General features: G+C 28.1%; 1 protein-coding gene across 5 annotated transcripts in view; it reads right to left on the bottom strand.

The window, feature by feature from the left end:
• The window catches only part of LOC107162907 (serine/threonine-protein phosphatase 2A regulatory subunit B'' subunit alpha), a 43,258-nt gene that overhangs the window by 14,119 nt on the left and 12,582 nt on the right, over window positions 1-16,557 (bottom strand). The window contains exon 2 of one of the 5 annotated variants that reach the window (XM_015510056.2): window positions 7,576-7,680. The exons of the other annotated variants lie outside the window; for them this stretch is intronic. The gene's annotated coding sequence lies outside the window, so the exon portion shown is untranslated. The remainder of the gene's footprint in view (window positions 1-7,575; window positions 7,681-16,557) is intronic. 5 annotated transcript variants of the gene reach the window in all.

The raw sequence follows: 16,557 nt of genomic DNA, 5'->3' as shown, positions 1-16,557 counted from the left end.
TTACATATTACATTAATATTTAAAAAGATATACAAAGTAATTTAGTATTTAATTATTATATTACCGACAATCTACATAGTTTCAAAATTGAGTTTTTATTTAAAGCATTAAGTACCAGTCACCATATCTCAAATGTCACACACAATCCCGGTACATTTCACATTGATCAGTCATCTTCAAAAAACCTTGATGATACCTATGTCCAGAGGACAGCTCGTAAAATTGAATAACACTTTTTGCACATACATAAAATGATCAAAAAAAATCACTTGGCCCTTTCAAAAAGAACGAGATTAATATTATATTGGTATTATCCAAATTATTCGAAAGATATAAAACAGCCAGTTTGTAAGGGTATTTTTGAATTTTTCACATACTTGCACCAGAGTATAGTTTGAGTTTAGTTAAATTTGAAACTAAAGAACTTGTCGGTTTTTATAATATTATTAAATCAATCTGTTAAATTCTGTTTTACACTTGTACGGGTATCAATTAATCACGACTTATTGATTTCGTGTGTAGACCAAAGTCCCACACCTGCGAATCCATGCAATAGCTATAGTAATTAGACGGGTACTGGAACTTTTGAATAGTTAGCATATTTTATCTAACGGTCAGAATATCAGAACACGCTATAAACTATATAGTTAAAAATAACTTAACACATACAAAATTCGTTTCGTCCACGCATTTCTTGGACGTGGTCGTAGAACATACGTATCAATTAGATTTCTACACAGAGTGTATTTTTAGGAACTATGATCTTCAAACTATACGATATAAATCAATTTTTCAAACTTAACTAGAAAGTTAATTAGAATAATATGACTATAAATTCATAGTCGTCATTAGCTTAATATGCCTATGGTTATATCATTATAGTAATATGTTATTTCAATAGGTCAAATTAAAAGCCTATGAATGATAATTAGTTGAACATTGGTGAATTTGTCTTCACAATATTCTGAGAAGTCTTTCTTCATGATTATCTACATTTTATACAGTACCTATAGTTAGGTATCTTAAATAAATTCTAAACGGTTTTACAACTATAGGTACCAAATACTTTTTTAGTTTAGTAGTTTACTATGAATAACAAAAAGGTCATGTCATATATTTATCGAGTTATACTACATGTTCCGCGTTTATATTAATCCGATATTTTGCTTCACACACGAGTAATGAGGACAAATGCCAATACGCATATAGATCATATATCGATTACTGCTGCAATTAATTTTCATTCGAAAAACAGTAGTATAAAATATAATATTTTATTTCTACGACATAATTTTAACATAATTTTTTACTAGTAGTAAAAAATAGTTATTATTTCTTCAGTAATACCTATTGTTATTGTACATAAAATATATACGAGGTAAGAGATTATAATATATAATATACCTAGCCTCGTTATTTCTATCATTTATAAAATTCATTTTTTTTAAGCAGACTTAAATTAGTTTTACACAGTCACTGTAAAATACTATAATTCATTGTTTAATGTTATTTTAACTAAACTTACAGTCCATTTAAATACAACATAATACATGTGTAAGGTGTAAATGTAACTATTATAGTGTATTTAGGAAACCTGGACGATCAATTAAACATGATACCTGTAGGATTATGTTAAAACATAATAATTTATAATATCTGGCAGCCAAAAATATTTTTTACTTAATGGCTTTTTTAGTATATACAAAATTATAATTTTAGAAACGTATTCGGTTAGATAGATCTATATAGGGACTCTATGTTACAGTATAGCACCCTCTCTCTCAGCTGTTAACCATATAATTCTTCCTCGATAGGATATCACATTATTTAACATTTTAAATTTTTTGTGTTGATTGGTCTTTGAAATAATAACCATCGTAGCACCCTCAATACAATAATCCTAGATCTACCCCTGATTTTAGTACATTATAACTACTTACTTGAGTAAACTATTATTAGGTACTTTACGACTAAATTTAAAAAAAGATCGATTTCATTTCGATCAAAATCGTACCATTCCTTTTTGCGCCAAAACAAAAAGCATCAATTATATAATAAACATTTTGTCTTAGCCGAAATGTGAATCATCTACAAAAAGAGAAGGGTACAATTTTGGATAAAAACGAACATACGCAGTATTTTTACCGCAGAAGTCAATATATTTAATTGTATTTAAACATAATAAGTAATAACTGTATAAACCAGATTTAAATATTATTATTAGTTTGTATTTGTCGGGCATTCCTAGACACACGGCAATGCATTTTGTGTTACCGTCTTGTCCGTCTTGAAGATTAAAGCAATTTTAGTTTTCACATAATATATATACAGGGTGATTCTTTTAAGTGGGTACACTAATTATCTCGAAAAGTATTTACTTTTTTCAAAATATTTTTTATCCTTATAATTTTTTAAGTTTTTTACTTTTTTGAAAGACAACATGGAGTTTTAATTTCATATTCCAAAGCAGAATATTTTTCTAAGTATTTTGATTCATGAAAATCGAATTTAGGACGAGTAGTTTATGAGTTATATGTATTTAAAGTTTAGACAAGCGGAGTAGTGGACATTTTGCGGGGTAACCCCGTACCACTCCACTCTGCCGATCTAAACTTTAAATACTTATAACTCAAAAACTACTAGCCCTAAATTCGATTTTTATGAATCAAAATAGTTAGGAAAATATTGTGCTTTGGAATATGAAATTAAAACTCTATGTTGTCATTCAAAAAAGTAAAAAACTTAAAAAATTATAAGGATAAAAAATATTTAAAAATATAATTTTTTAATTAAAACGTTGGGTTTTTAACAACTTGAAACCATGTAAAAAATATTTTGAAAAAAGTAAATACTTTTCGAGATAATTAGTGTACCCACTTAAAAGAATCACTCTGTATATTGTGCTTTAATAATTACATTTTATATATACTATTTAATAGGCACCTATTTTTATTAGATGTAAACTGTGAATACATTTTAAATTATTACGGTTTTTGTATTTAATATAAAATGATATCCAATACTACTATGTTATTGTAATACATTTTATAGCACAGAAACACTATTATAAAAATGTCAGATTACAACACTTATTACGAAGAGATTTTGAGATTTCAATAAATACAAATTGGTTAAATTATAATAATTTTAAGAAGACAGGAATGATGAATAAAACTAATTTAATATGAAGCACAATATTTTTCAATACATATTATTATGTACTATCGTCAAATATAACTTCCAAAACTGCGGAATATTAAATAAGATTTATGAACTGAACAGTCGTGTTTATTGTATTTTTGTATTTTTACCGACAGTAAAAATAATAAAACATTCTTATGATACGCAAGAAAATACTGTAAAAAAATAAAACGTTAGTACGATGGTTTTAATTATAATATTGACATAAAAAAAACTCAATATACAAACTACTAACATACACGTTCATATAAGATTATTGAATAAACACCGTAAAATTATAAAAATTATAATAAAAAAACAAAACAAATTATGTTGAAAAGGAAAATAAATAATACATGTATGATATAATATTATGTAGTAAATAAATATAATAAAATTATAAAAACAGGAGTTAAGGAAAAATGTTTGAAACATTTTTAGTTTGAATGAATTCAAAAAAAAAATCTGTATTAATAACATTCCATAAACCAAGGAATGTGACTGATATTTAAATGAAAAAAAAAAGAAGAAAAATAATAAGCAAAATATAATAGTACCTATAGGCACCTGCAGCTCTAAACGTAACTGCCTGACTCAAGGTATATATATATTCAGTTATTTTATTACATATAGCTCCATTAAAATCACAGCATTATTTCAAGTATTATTTTGGCTAACAAATTGCACCACGTTAATATTTTTTAAGAATTTTTTTCAATTTTTCGAAAATAGTTATGTCAAAGGGTGGCAAATCGCTACCATTTCAACAACGTTATTGATGTCACAATGTTACAGGGTTTGATTTTATACGTTATTCATAACATTTTTCAAACATATATACATGCAGGTGATTCATCCAAGTATACATTATGTATAGCTCATCTAAATTGCCAAGTATTTAAAATAGAAAATAGAATTTTTTAGTATACTTGAGAATTGTATTTAGTCAGATAGGTACGATACCAATATACTAACATCAAAGTTATATAAATTGTAAACATGTTCCAAATAAAATAAATACTAAAATATATATTAGGTATAGCCGATATAGGTACTTCTGGTCAAGCTATTTAATTTTAAAAAATTTTCTGTTTAACAATTTACACCAAAAAGTAAATTCTCATTTGGAAAAAAAAGTAGACCATTGCGGACTATAAAACACTAATTAAATTAAATTATTATTAATAACAGCAATAAATAAAAATGCTTTATCAGAAGTTGCGATTGCGAATACACGCACGAGCGCCAAAATCGGGAGATACAAAAGGTAAGATGTGTCGATGAAAAAAATTATTCTTTTTCTTCTCATTATCCTATCCCGCCATCAAGCTGCCAATAAAAATAATTGAACAAAACCGGACGGATGGGATAGCTATGGTCTATGATACAGATAGGAAAATAATAATAATAATGGGTTCTTCTCTTAAAGGTAACCTTACCTATTCTATATATATATATATACGATATACCGCAATGTATTTTATACCTATAGAACCAACCGTTACGGCGTAGTGGAAGGCGTGTTGATAATACTATTATGTGATGTGTATAAGGTTATATGTATAATGTAATAATATATATTATAACGGAGCGAATGAAATTGCGCGCGCACAATGTTGTCGTCGATAAATTATATAACACATATTATAAATATCTAGAATCTACCTATAATTTTTACGGTATTGGCGGTTCACGAGTTGCTAGATTAAATATTTGGACCTTACGAAATTCTTAATATAATTCGATATGTTTTTTAGAAAAAGGGAAATTAATGAATATTCAATTATGAACTTCTAGGAATCATCACACATTAACATGCAAACCCTTTTACATAAATATCATTCTTTTTACTCATTATTTTTAGTGGAAGCGTTTACAGGAATTGGTTCTAATTTTTTTAACCAAGATTATAACATATTGAAAAATATAAATAATAATACAGTTAGCTTGAATTTGTTTATTTCGTAATTTACAAGCGTGTACAAGTGATACACGAACTCCTTATTGACGATAATACGCTGAAGCACAGAGCATATTTTCGTCGTATAACAAAAAATAATGCTTCTGAGGAGAAAACAATCAGATGGTGCCGCAATAAACACAGTATTATACACGTATAATCACATTACCTATGAGAAGGAGGTAGGCAGCGGGATAAGTCATGGAGTGAGGTCGACAGGTCATCTAAGTATGGTATGGAATGTATTTTTTTTCAGCAAACTTCTTGATGTACCGCGACACCTGCAAATGGTGCGCCCGCCAACAGTTTGACAAATATCTTGCGCCTTATAGCAGATGGATGTAGGATAATAAATAATATTATTTTATAATATACCTATACAACGAGCACGACGCTGAAATTCGCGAATGTGTTTCATAATTTTGTAAATATCATTGAAGCCGTTATATAAGCGCTGCGAGTTGATAACACGACCGGCGCGATGACGGTGGTAGTGGCGGCGGATACGTTTTTCTATGCCTGAAATAGTCTGACGGCGCGGCGACGGTAGTCAGCCGGGCGTGCGGCGAAAAAACGCGCCAGGCACACGCGCACGAACATATTATACGAGATCTGATGCACGTGTCGCCTACGCTGCCGATTTTCCAGCCTCTGTCTCGATCGTTGCCCTCTACGGCGCGACAATAACTCTCAATAAAATATTTAAAGAAAATAACCCCAAAACCAAGTTTCGGCAGCCAAAAGTGGATTACCGTGTGATAAAAAAAAAAACATAAATAATAAGCGGGCGAGATGCATAATCCGCTCATAACGTGAGTGTGTAATATTATAATAATTATATTGTGTACGGTATACGTAGCAGTTCACATCCATGATTTTATTATGAAATTATAAGTTGTTATTAACTGGTAATATGACATATATATATATATATATATCCATACATTTAATATACACGAAATCAATGTTAAAATTAATATTATGAAGCCTATCAATTCTCATTCCTGTAGATGGACAGTAACTCTGCAGGCTTCTTAACTACTTACTAATCGTTGTTAGAAAAAAAATCTATAATGATTCAACCTATTTTTTCACTACATTAGAAGACAAACAGGAACTAATCCGAAGAGAAATAAAGCACATATCAATACACACAAATGGAAAGTCTGAAAACCAATTCTGACCGTCTTTGGTAAATTAAGACAAATTCACGTTTTATGTACACTATATATGTATTATAAATTTATTCACTGTTTATAAAGTTATTAAAAACCCTCATCAGTGGAAATCGAATACACGGTAATTGACTATAAACGATTTACGATATAAAAATAATTGCATCACAAATAATTTACCATCAAAATATATTAGTTATTCAACTGCAAATACTTTAAAAAACTAAATTATATTTTTATAACTTATGTGGTCTTAAACTATTCAGTTATTAATATCATAATAATTTATAACTATACGTTTAGATTTTATAAAACATCAATAAATATATAACACAACTTTTGAACATATAAAATTACCTAAATAATAATAATTGTATTTATTTTAACAAGTGTATTTTCTTAATTGATAAGATATAATACGCCTATAATAGATTAATCATTTATCATTTTTGGTTTGGTGTAAGTACTTTAAAGTCTAAACATTTGTTTAAGTTAATTTGATTATATACCGATATATTTGTACTATTCAACTAGCAAACGTAATATTATTAGACTAAATCGCCTAACACTTAACCGTTGATAAAAAAATAACCCTTACCACAGAAGCTTTGGACCCAGTCCAGGATTACGATAAATTTATCACGTTCGCATTACCTGTGCAGTTGCCAGCTAAGAATAAAATCCTATAAGTTCATCACTGACGTATGGTCGATAAAAAGGGAACGCTATTGTAAGTTTAAAAGTAATACCACTGAATATAATATATTATTTTACATAGTGTAAATATCTATCAATAGGTAATACTATACCAACATTAGGAAATATATGAGGAGGCATTCCCGTGGCAGTAACAATATAATCAACTAACGACAAATTAAAACTAAATAAAAATGGACCTTTTCCGTTAATTCACTACCACTATTTTATTTATTTATTTTTTGGTTCCTCCGCTTTTTTTTTTAGATGATTATATATATATATATATTAATGTAATGATTCACGGAAATGTATTGATAAGTTAGATCAAGCTTTTGGTAGGAGCGCCACTCATCAGTAATAATTATTGTCATGCCAGGAGCAACATGTTCAATAATAATTCTTAACAATGTACGTGCTGATCTGTCGGGAACAGGAATTAGAAAAGTTTCTTTGGCTTATTATAATTTTATACATAGATCCTAATACTTTGGCTCAAACTAATACTATTGAGAGTTCTTGGAGCAAAATTAAATCTCGAAATAAAAACAGTGGGCTACTTACCGACCAATACTGAACAGCTACTTGGTCGAGTACATGTGGTGTAAGCGTTATGGTCATAACAATTTATTTGAAACAATACTACAACTTATTGCACACTTCATGCCCCTAAAATCAAAATAATAATCTAAAAAAAAAAATAAAAAAAATGGAGAAACCAAAAAAAAAAAATTATTTAAATTTTGATAATACTGTAGAAAAAACAAAACATATTAGTTAGTATTTATTGAATAATGAATAGTAATCTCAAACGACTAGAATGATTTGGATACACTTGGAGAGCAAACGACAACACTACTAAAAAAATTAATTCTAGAAAAAATTACCAAAACAATGCCCTTGCAAAGACCAAGAACCCGGTGGATCGATGTAATAATCAGAGACCTAAAAGTAATAGATCATAATGTAAGTTTTGACCTGATTTATAACAAAAAGAGATGGCGAGACTTCTTGAAGGCAGCAATGGTCCTCAACGGACCGGTAAGCTGAGAAGAAGAAGAAGAATAGTAATCTATCGATCGTTCACATTTTTGTATAAAATATGTACCTATAAACTTACACAAAATTTCAAATTTTGCCACAAAGACGATATTTACAGAATAACCACGCGTGTCACCGATTATTTGAGTGATGAAATATTAGTCAAAATGACCTCGAATAATTCGAATTTTCATTTATTGTTCGGCTGTCAATCACGTTGATTGTTATTTCATACGGCCTTAATGACAAATTGTTAATTCTTCACACATATATATTATATATCTATATTAATATATTGTTATGATGTTGAATATGAAAGACATATATTTTATAGAAACAATTTTACAATAATCATAATATGATAGTTGATTAAATTATAACATTTATTGGTGTATTGACCTACAGTAAAAAGTCCCATATTTTAATTTGTTTTAATAATATAAATGGGTATGGTTTGAAAAAAATATTCAAATGTTTTACTTAAAATTATCAAATAATAGAGACATTATAAAACATTAATTTCAATATTATAATAGAAAAATAAAGGTAATAAAAGGTATATTAGAAATAATAACCATCAGCCGTCATATAAAACCATTACTCGTTATAAAATTATTTGCGATGCATACATAGGCTGAACCTGATGAGGACTTGGAAACAAGTAATAAATAAAATAGGTAACTGTAAAATGTAGTAATTTGAAGTAATATAAGTCATGATGTATTTACCATTTACAAACAATACAAAAATCTATCTATATATGCACATACCAATCGTTATTTAATGAAATAAAAATTACTACACCATCGTCAATCAGGTATCGAGTTGATTTTAAAGTAGTATATAGGTACTTAAATTTTTGAGGAGTTGTGACCAATGTTATGTTCATATTCAGTTAATGGAATTATCTATATTAATTTGAAGGATCATTTTTTTGATTTTAGGTTTCAGATATCCTGTTATTTATTGATTTGTGTTTTTTAAAGCAACGCCCTGTTAATTATTATGAACGATGATAGGAAAAAAAATTATAATTAAGGGATTGATATTTTTGTAAACCTGATAAACTTTTACTTAAATAATTAATTAATAGCTAAGCAATATTTTTATGCAACCTAAACACAGTTTAAAATACAATTATATTCGGTAAACTTTTAGAATTTGCATACAAAAACCTCGAAACAAATTTTAAAACGAGCCTTGAATGTTCGGTATCAGTTATTTGATTAAATATGTTATCAATATCTAGTCATATAAATACAAATTTGACCAAGCCATACCTATATGTCACTTGTCAGGTAATATTACCAAATACATATGTTAGATACACTACACCGACAAATGTAGACGACATTTTTTTTTTTTGTAAGCTCAGTCTGTTAATAATAAGTAGGTATGAAGTAACAGGTCCTACTAGAAAGGGCGTGACGCTGCAGTAAAATTACACATAGATATTGGTTAACTGCAATTTACAAGACCCAATTCAATATTAAGGCACATCTTAATGTATCTTATTGTGAACAAAAGATGCCAAAATCATCTTTATAAGACTCGACTTTCTTTTTAGTAGATTTTAAGTGAAGTGTACATGAAATATAGTTATACAACTAGGTTAATTTTTAATGGCAATACTGTGAAATGAATGTGTTATTTAGTCCATTTCAAAAGATAATTTATGATGCATAAATTATTGTTAGTATTGGTATTTTCTTAATTCGGTAAAATTATGTATAGCTAGTTGGTAGAATGAATAATTTTTAATTTATCTAAATATTTAAAAAATTACATTTTGTAATGTATATATAAGAAACTAATAGTATAATTATAATTGAAAAGTTTTAAGTATCTATGAGTAATATATTAAATTATCTATGAGCAATATTTATTTAACTACAAAAAATATTTTGTGCCTATACGGTTTTCGTATTTTTAAACAACAACAGTTTATGTTCTTATTTACTTCAAGATTTTAGACTGAGAAACACGATTTTTTTCAACAGAAATCGGAAAAGAGTAGACAACTTCAAACAACTATAGATAGCTTAGAGAGAGAGTGAACATTTATTAACCAATAGGTAATAGCCCGAGTAACAATTTCAGGGTGTGAGGTCGGTTAAATTGACCGATGGGTGCATGGAGAGTGCTAATTTTATTTTGAACTGTTTTTAAACTTTGTTTGGTGTCTGGTCCGTTCGATCGACTGAACCGTGCCTGGACCGTTCACAAATCAAATGATTAACCGAGTGAAATTATATTTTGGTGTTAGGTCCGTTCGATCGACTGAACCGTGTCTGGACCGTTCACGAAGATATTGTTAACCGAGTGAAATAATATTTTAGTGTTAGGTCCGTGCAATAGACTGAACCGTGTCTCGACGGTTCAATTGACTAAATTGTGTATTATAGACTGTTAGAGTCTATATGTATAAACTATTGTCTATATTTAAACATACTATTGTATTTATTATACATAATATACATAAAACATAATAAATTAATAACGTATTAATAACTTACTAATAAGTACTAACGAGAATTTAGCATTAAGAGGATGTCAGCGCACTATTTGTTTTCTCTCTCTGGTCCACGCGCAACATAGACAAAAAGCATTTACGCAGAATCATTTTTTCGATGATTTTAAGTAATCTTAGAGTAAAAACACCTATTACAAAAAAGATAGAAAATAATATTTTTGATGGCATGACATATCGATTTGTCAAAATATGGTCTCAAAACAATTTAAACATCGTTTAAATTTACAACATTATTTTATTTTGAAAGTCAAATACAAAGTCAAATAACTATAAAATATAAAATCGATATGTCATTCCCTCAAAAATATTATTATCTATCTTTTTTGTAATGGGTGATTTTACTCTAAGATTACTAAAAAATATAGAAAAAAAGATTCTGCGTAAATGCGTTTTGTCTATGTTACGCGTGGGCCAGAGAGAGAAAATAAATAGTGCGCTGACATCCTTTTAAAAAATTAAAACACATTGATGACGAAAGCCGTTTTTTAGACACGGTCTCGATTTTAAGATTCGGTTTAAGAAGTCGGTGTTTATAATTAATATCATGTTATATTGTTATTATTACGTTGGGGACGCCTGGACGAGCTGCTCGCGTTTAAAATCACAAAAACAAACAGTCAATTCTCGCCAATTATAACATAACAATAGCCATGATAACACGATATAAATATATATATAACAATATGATGCTCGTCTCAAACGCAAAACCAAAATAAAAATAGCTCATTTCCAATATATTATATTCGTATTATGATAGTGTATATATATATATTACATATTATATATATATATATATATATATATATATATATATATATATATATATATATATATATATATATATTACATATTTATATATAAATATTTTATAATCAGCGGCCGAGTGCACATGTTTAATTTTCTATTGTCATATTATTCCGTGCCTCCGTGGCTAGTTGACTAGTGATGTCTAGTTCGTCCGCCTGCATCGTGCCATCGTACTACGCATTTTATACTGCAGTCTGCAGTATCGGCCATCGGCGTACCTCGATATACGGCTTTCGGCATAACCTCAAGTCTACTGTTTTGAAAAGTTTAAATTTAAAAATTATTTTATTGTTAGTCACTACCTTTACAAATATACAATTGTCAACTGTACTGTCACCTACCTATTAAAGGTAAAGGAATAAGGTATGTAGTAATTTAATATAATAATTATACCTATTTATCTTAAGAGGACGCTACACCCGTATGTGTTGTCTCCGTCTTACAAACGTACAATGTAACAAAAACTGTTTTTCGCGGGAAAGAACCGAGAAGGTTACAGTTATAATTAAGAAGAAAAATTTTCACACAATATAATGAGAACATTTACTGTGCAACATCGTTTTTATTTTTCTGATATCTAAAATACGAAAAAGTTTTTATTGTTTAAAAATGCATTATTTCAACTTTGAATAACTTTGTTTGTATTTGTGATATCGGAAAAATAAAAACGATGTTGCACAGTAAATGTTCTCATTATATTGTGTGAAAATTTTTCTTCTTAATTATAACTGTAACCTTCTCGGTTCTTTCCCGCGCAAAACAGTTTTTGTTATGTTGTACGTTTGTAAGACGGAGACAACACATACGGGTGTGGCGTCCTCTTAAGAGGATGTCAGCGCACCATTTGTTATCTCTCTCTGGCCCACGCGCAATATTGACAAAACGCATTTACACAGAATCGTTTTTTTTAAGTTTTTAAGTAATCTTAGAGTAAAAACACCCATTATAAAAAAGATAGAGAATAATATTTTTGAGGGAATGACATAACGGTTTGTCTAAATATTGTCTCAAAATAATTAGAACATCATTTAAATTTATAACATTTTTTTGTTTATTTTGAATGTCGAATACAAAATCAAATTGCAATAAAATTTAATATTGATATGTCTTTCCCTCAAAAATATTATTCTCTATTTTTTTTTGTAATGGGTGTTTTTACTCTAAGATTACTTAAAAACATAGAAAAAATGGTTCTGTGTAAATGCGTTTTGTCTATGTTGCGCGTGGGCCAGAGAGAGATAACAAATGGTGCGCTGACATCCTCTTAAGAGGACGCCACACCCGTATGTGTTGTCTCCGTCTTACAAACGTACAACATAACAAAAACTGTTTTGCGCGGGAAAGAACCGCGCAAATTTCTTTAAATTATAATAATAATAATATATCATTTACACTTCAATATTGTTTATTTGTTTGTTACCATTTATGCTTCATTTATTTAACAAAAAATTAATTCTATCATTCTATTGTCTATTGTCTTTTATTTATTTTGACTTCAGCATGTTTATTTTCCATTTACAAGCTGATTTTACCTACTTATAATGTGGCATCTGCCAACAGATTATTGTTTTTTAGATCCAAAAATATGGTTTCAATATGTATATTGTTTATATATATTTACAATAAATATTGTAGTCTAATTATTTGGTTTCTTTTACATTATTTTGACCTATTTGAGTTTTAATCATCAACAATTTATTTTATTTTGTATTAATGTATTTTAGAATCACTGTCTGGTTGGATAAATACCACCCAAGACCTCAAGGTATTTAAAGAAATTATATCAAATATTTTAAAACATTGCCGTCCAATTCAACATCAGAAATCACCTTTACAGATGCAATCCTCAAAATAGTAGTTGGCATAATTTTATATTAATTGTGTTACTTATATTATTTTAAACATTATCCTTTTTATAATTTGTATTTATGTAATTTTTTAAAATTATAATATAATTACTTCTATTATATAGATTGTTTATTCAATTTAAATTATGCGGTTTAATTTTGTTATTTAAATAAAAAATTACACATGTAATGGTTTATGATTAGCAATTCAACATCACTAACGTATGCACAGTATAATAAATAAAATCCTATACAAGAGATGTATAATATTTTATGTATCAAAATTTGAATAAATATGATGGACTTTAGTGTACATATATAGGTATTATAATAATAGTAAAGTATATAATATTATATGTGTATATAGTATGAGGTTACACAAAACTGAAATCATATTATAAAAAAATGAATATTAAAGTGTTAAGGCCAAGGTTAAAAAAGGTTGTTGGTTAATACATGGGCCAAGTAGGTATAAATAAAAATTACAAGGGGTATGAGTACGAATTTTGCTCCCCCTCACAATTGGAATTATCATTAAACAAAAAACAAAGTCTAGTCATTACATTTTAACTTTTGTACAACCGTCAAGAAATGAACCTTACAATCGTCCCAACACCGAATTTGCACTTTACCAGGACCGTCAATAAATGAACCTTACAACCATCCCAACACCGAATTTGCACTTTACCGGAACCGTCAATAAATGAACCTTACAACCGTCCCAACACCGAAATTGCACTTTTGTGGAACTCGGTGCACTCCATGTTAAATCTGGTATGCAAATTACTGTTTAGACCGTGTTTGGAACGGAATTTGAACGCAGTGCAGCACCGCTATTTTATAAATGATTGTAAACCGTGTGTGAACCTAAATTGTTACTCGGGAGGCATATATAATTATAAAAAGATTTATTTCAAATGATATAGTTTCAATATTTATACTGAATTTTCATTCTAAATCACAAAAAATTTTTCAAAAACTGCAACTGTTATTTGTTAATTTTTTCCAATTATGAAAAAGTACTGGAAATTTCCTACTTTTGACCTCACAAAATATTAATTAAATCAAATTTGATGCCATAAACATACACATTCTTAATTTTGACTTAACTACTATTTTTTTTATAAATGTTTGAATTGTTTGCTTTAAAAAATCTGGCAGATAAAAAATAATAACATTGAAAAAAGAAACATACCATTTTAAAACAAACTCATCCATCGCTTAGCTTAAATTGAACCATCCCTCTGGTGGACCCTCAGAATAAAATTTAACAGTTTTAAAAAATAAAAACATTTCGGACCTAGTTCGCATCCATGATTTATATTAACGTCTTATTATTATTGTTCACCTATATCCGATGTATAAACTATATAAAGATGAAATAAAAGTATACATCGGTCATTGACAAAACTTATAATTTTATAAGGAATCAACATTTACAACATTAACCAGTTGTTCGACCAATCGTTTAGAATCGGAACACTGCTGTAAAATGAATATATAATATTTGATATTAGTGTTTTTATATAAAAATGACTAAACACTATAATAATATTATATTATAAACTTATTAAGAACAAAATGTGGTCGAAAATCTACACTAGTCTTTAATAACATTAAGGCCACGAGAGAATGAAGATATATAATACTTTCGTCATTATTCGTAACCAAGTCACTGTAAATAAGTAAATAAATATAAGAATTAAAAAATATCACATATTACCCAAATGTAATTTAATACAATATTAAAGAGACATTGACTAAAGTATAATAATATGTAATAAATAATAATATATAATATACATAATATACTGCGCTGCAGTGTGATCTATGGAGTTTTCTCGTTTTACTTATTTCCGCTAAACTATTTTAAAATAATGTTATAAAAATAAACAAATTAAAAAATTATCTTATTACTATATATTTTATACATGTATACGAATAATAGCAGCCATACGAATAATGAATATGAAATTATATATCTATATGTACTTATAGTTAATAATTTTAAATTACGCCTATATCTTAATATTTAATGATGAAACGTCCTTAAAATCCATGGATTCTCCAATATTTTGTATACATGCATAAATTAACAAAAAAACGAAAAAAGCGTCATGTAGAAAGTCTCAAAGTCTAATTTAAATTAACGATAATTGGAAAATGTTGGAACGACTCTTTACTATAACCACCCTCTACCTATTATTATAACACGAGCCCAATATATTATATTCTATAGATGACCAAAAATGTTTCATATAATATATAATATATATGTACCACAATAACAATACATATGTATAATATAATGAATACGTATGCCAGCCATGCTCATGCGCTAGATTTTCAGCGTACACCAAACTATGTGGCGAGAGTAAGGTTCATACGCGACGTGATGTCGTACCTATAAACCGCGCCTGCTGCATACCTGACACATCTTACTATCTTAGTACCTACATGTGTGACTATTAATCCATTTTATATAAACCTGCATTTTTATAACTTATTTTAACAGTTTAAATCAATATATTGGTAAAAACGTTGAAAATAATTAATCCAACAAATGATAAAATTGTCTATAAGATATTTGTATAGAAAAATTATATACAAGTAACAAACAATAATAATTATAATATAAGTATAAAATAAAATATATTATTTTCTAGTTATATTGTTGAATATCTACTCAATATTTAACTATAATATTATAATAGAAATTAATAATAGGTATATCGTATGCGCTATACAACTAAATAGTTTATATACCAGGACTTGGTATACCTAATATTTTAGTGGTTGGCCTCAGTCACTAATGTATTTTCAAGCATCGCCAATTCCCGGATGGGTGCCCACCCGGGGTTTAGTGACGAATCCTCGTCCCACATATAGGTATTTCTCAATCAACCGTAACCCCCTTACAAAACGATAATGGCCATAGTTACCCATTCTTATGAAAAATAAAATAAAAGTATATTTACTAAATTATAATTATAACTATAGTGGTTTCCAGTTTTCAAAAAACTTTTAGTACTGTATAATGTAAAATGATAAACATATTAAGAGGACGCCACGCCCGCATGTGTTGTCTCCGTCATACAAGTGCGTAGCATACCAAATTTTACGCTCAGCAGATCACGATTATCTCTGTTAATTTAAAATTTAGAGTGAATTGACCTATTATAAAAATTAAAGGCAAGATTATTACCGAGGGCATCTTATAGGATTTTTATTATATTTTAATTTTAAACCGAGTTATGAGTATTTTTAGATATAAAAATAATTTACAATTTTAAAATACTCATAACTCGGTTTAAAATT

Source organism: Diuraphis noxia, unplaced genomic scaffold (assembly GCF_037042655.1).
Source record: "Diuraphis noxia isolate RWA-SAM2 unplaced genomic scaffold, SU_Dnox_SAM2 contig0002, whole genome shotgun sequence".
In the NCBI taxonomy this organism is placed as follows: Eukaryota; Metazoa; Arthropoda; class Insecta; order Hemiptera; family Aphididae; genus Diuraphis; species Diuraphis noxia.
Note: the sequence above shows the minus strand (reverse complement) of the source record. Positions and strands in the feature narration are given on the sequence as shown.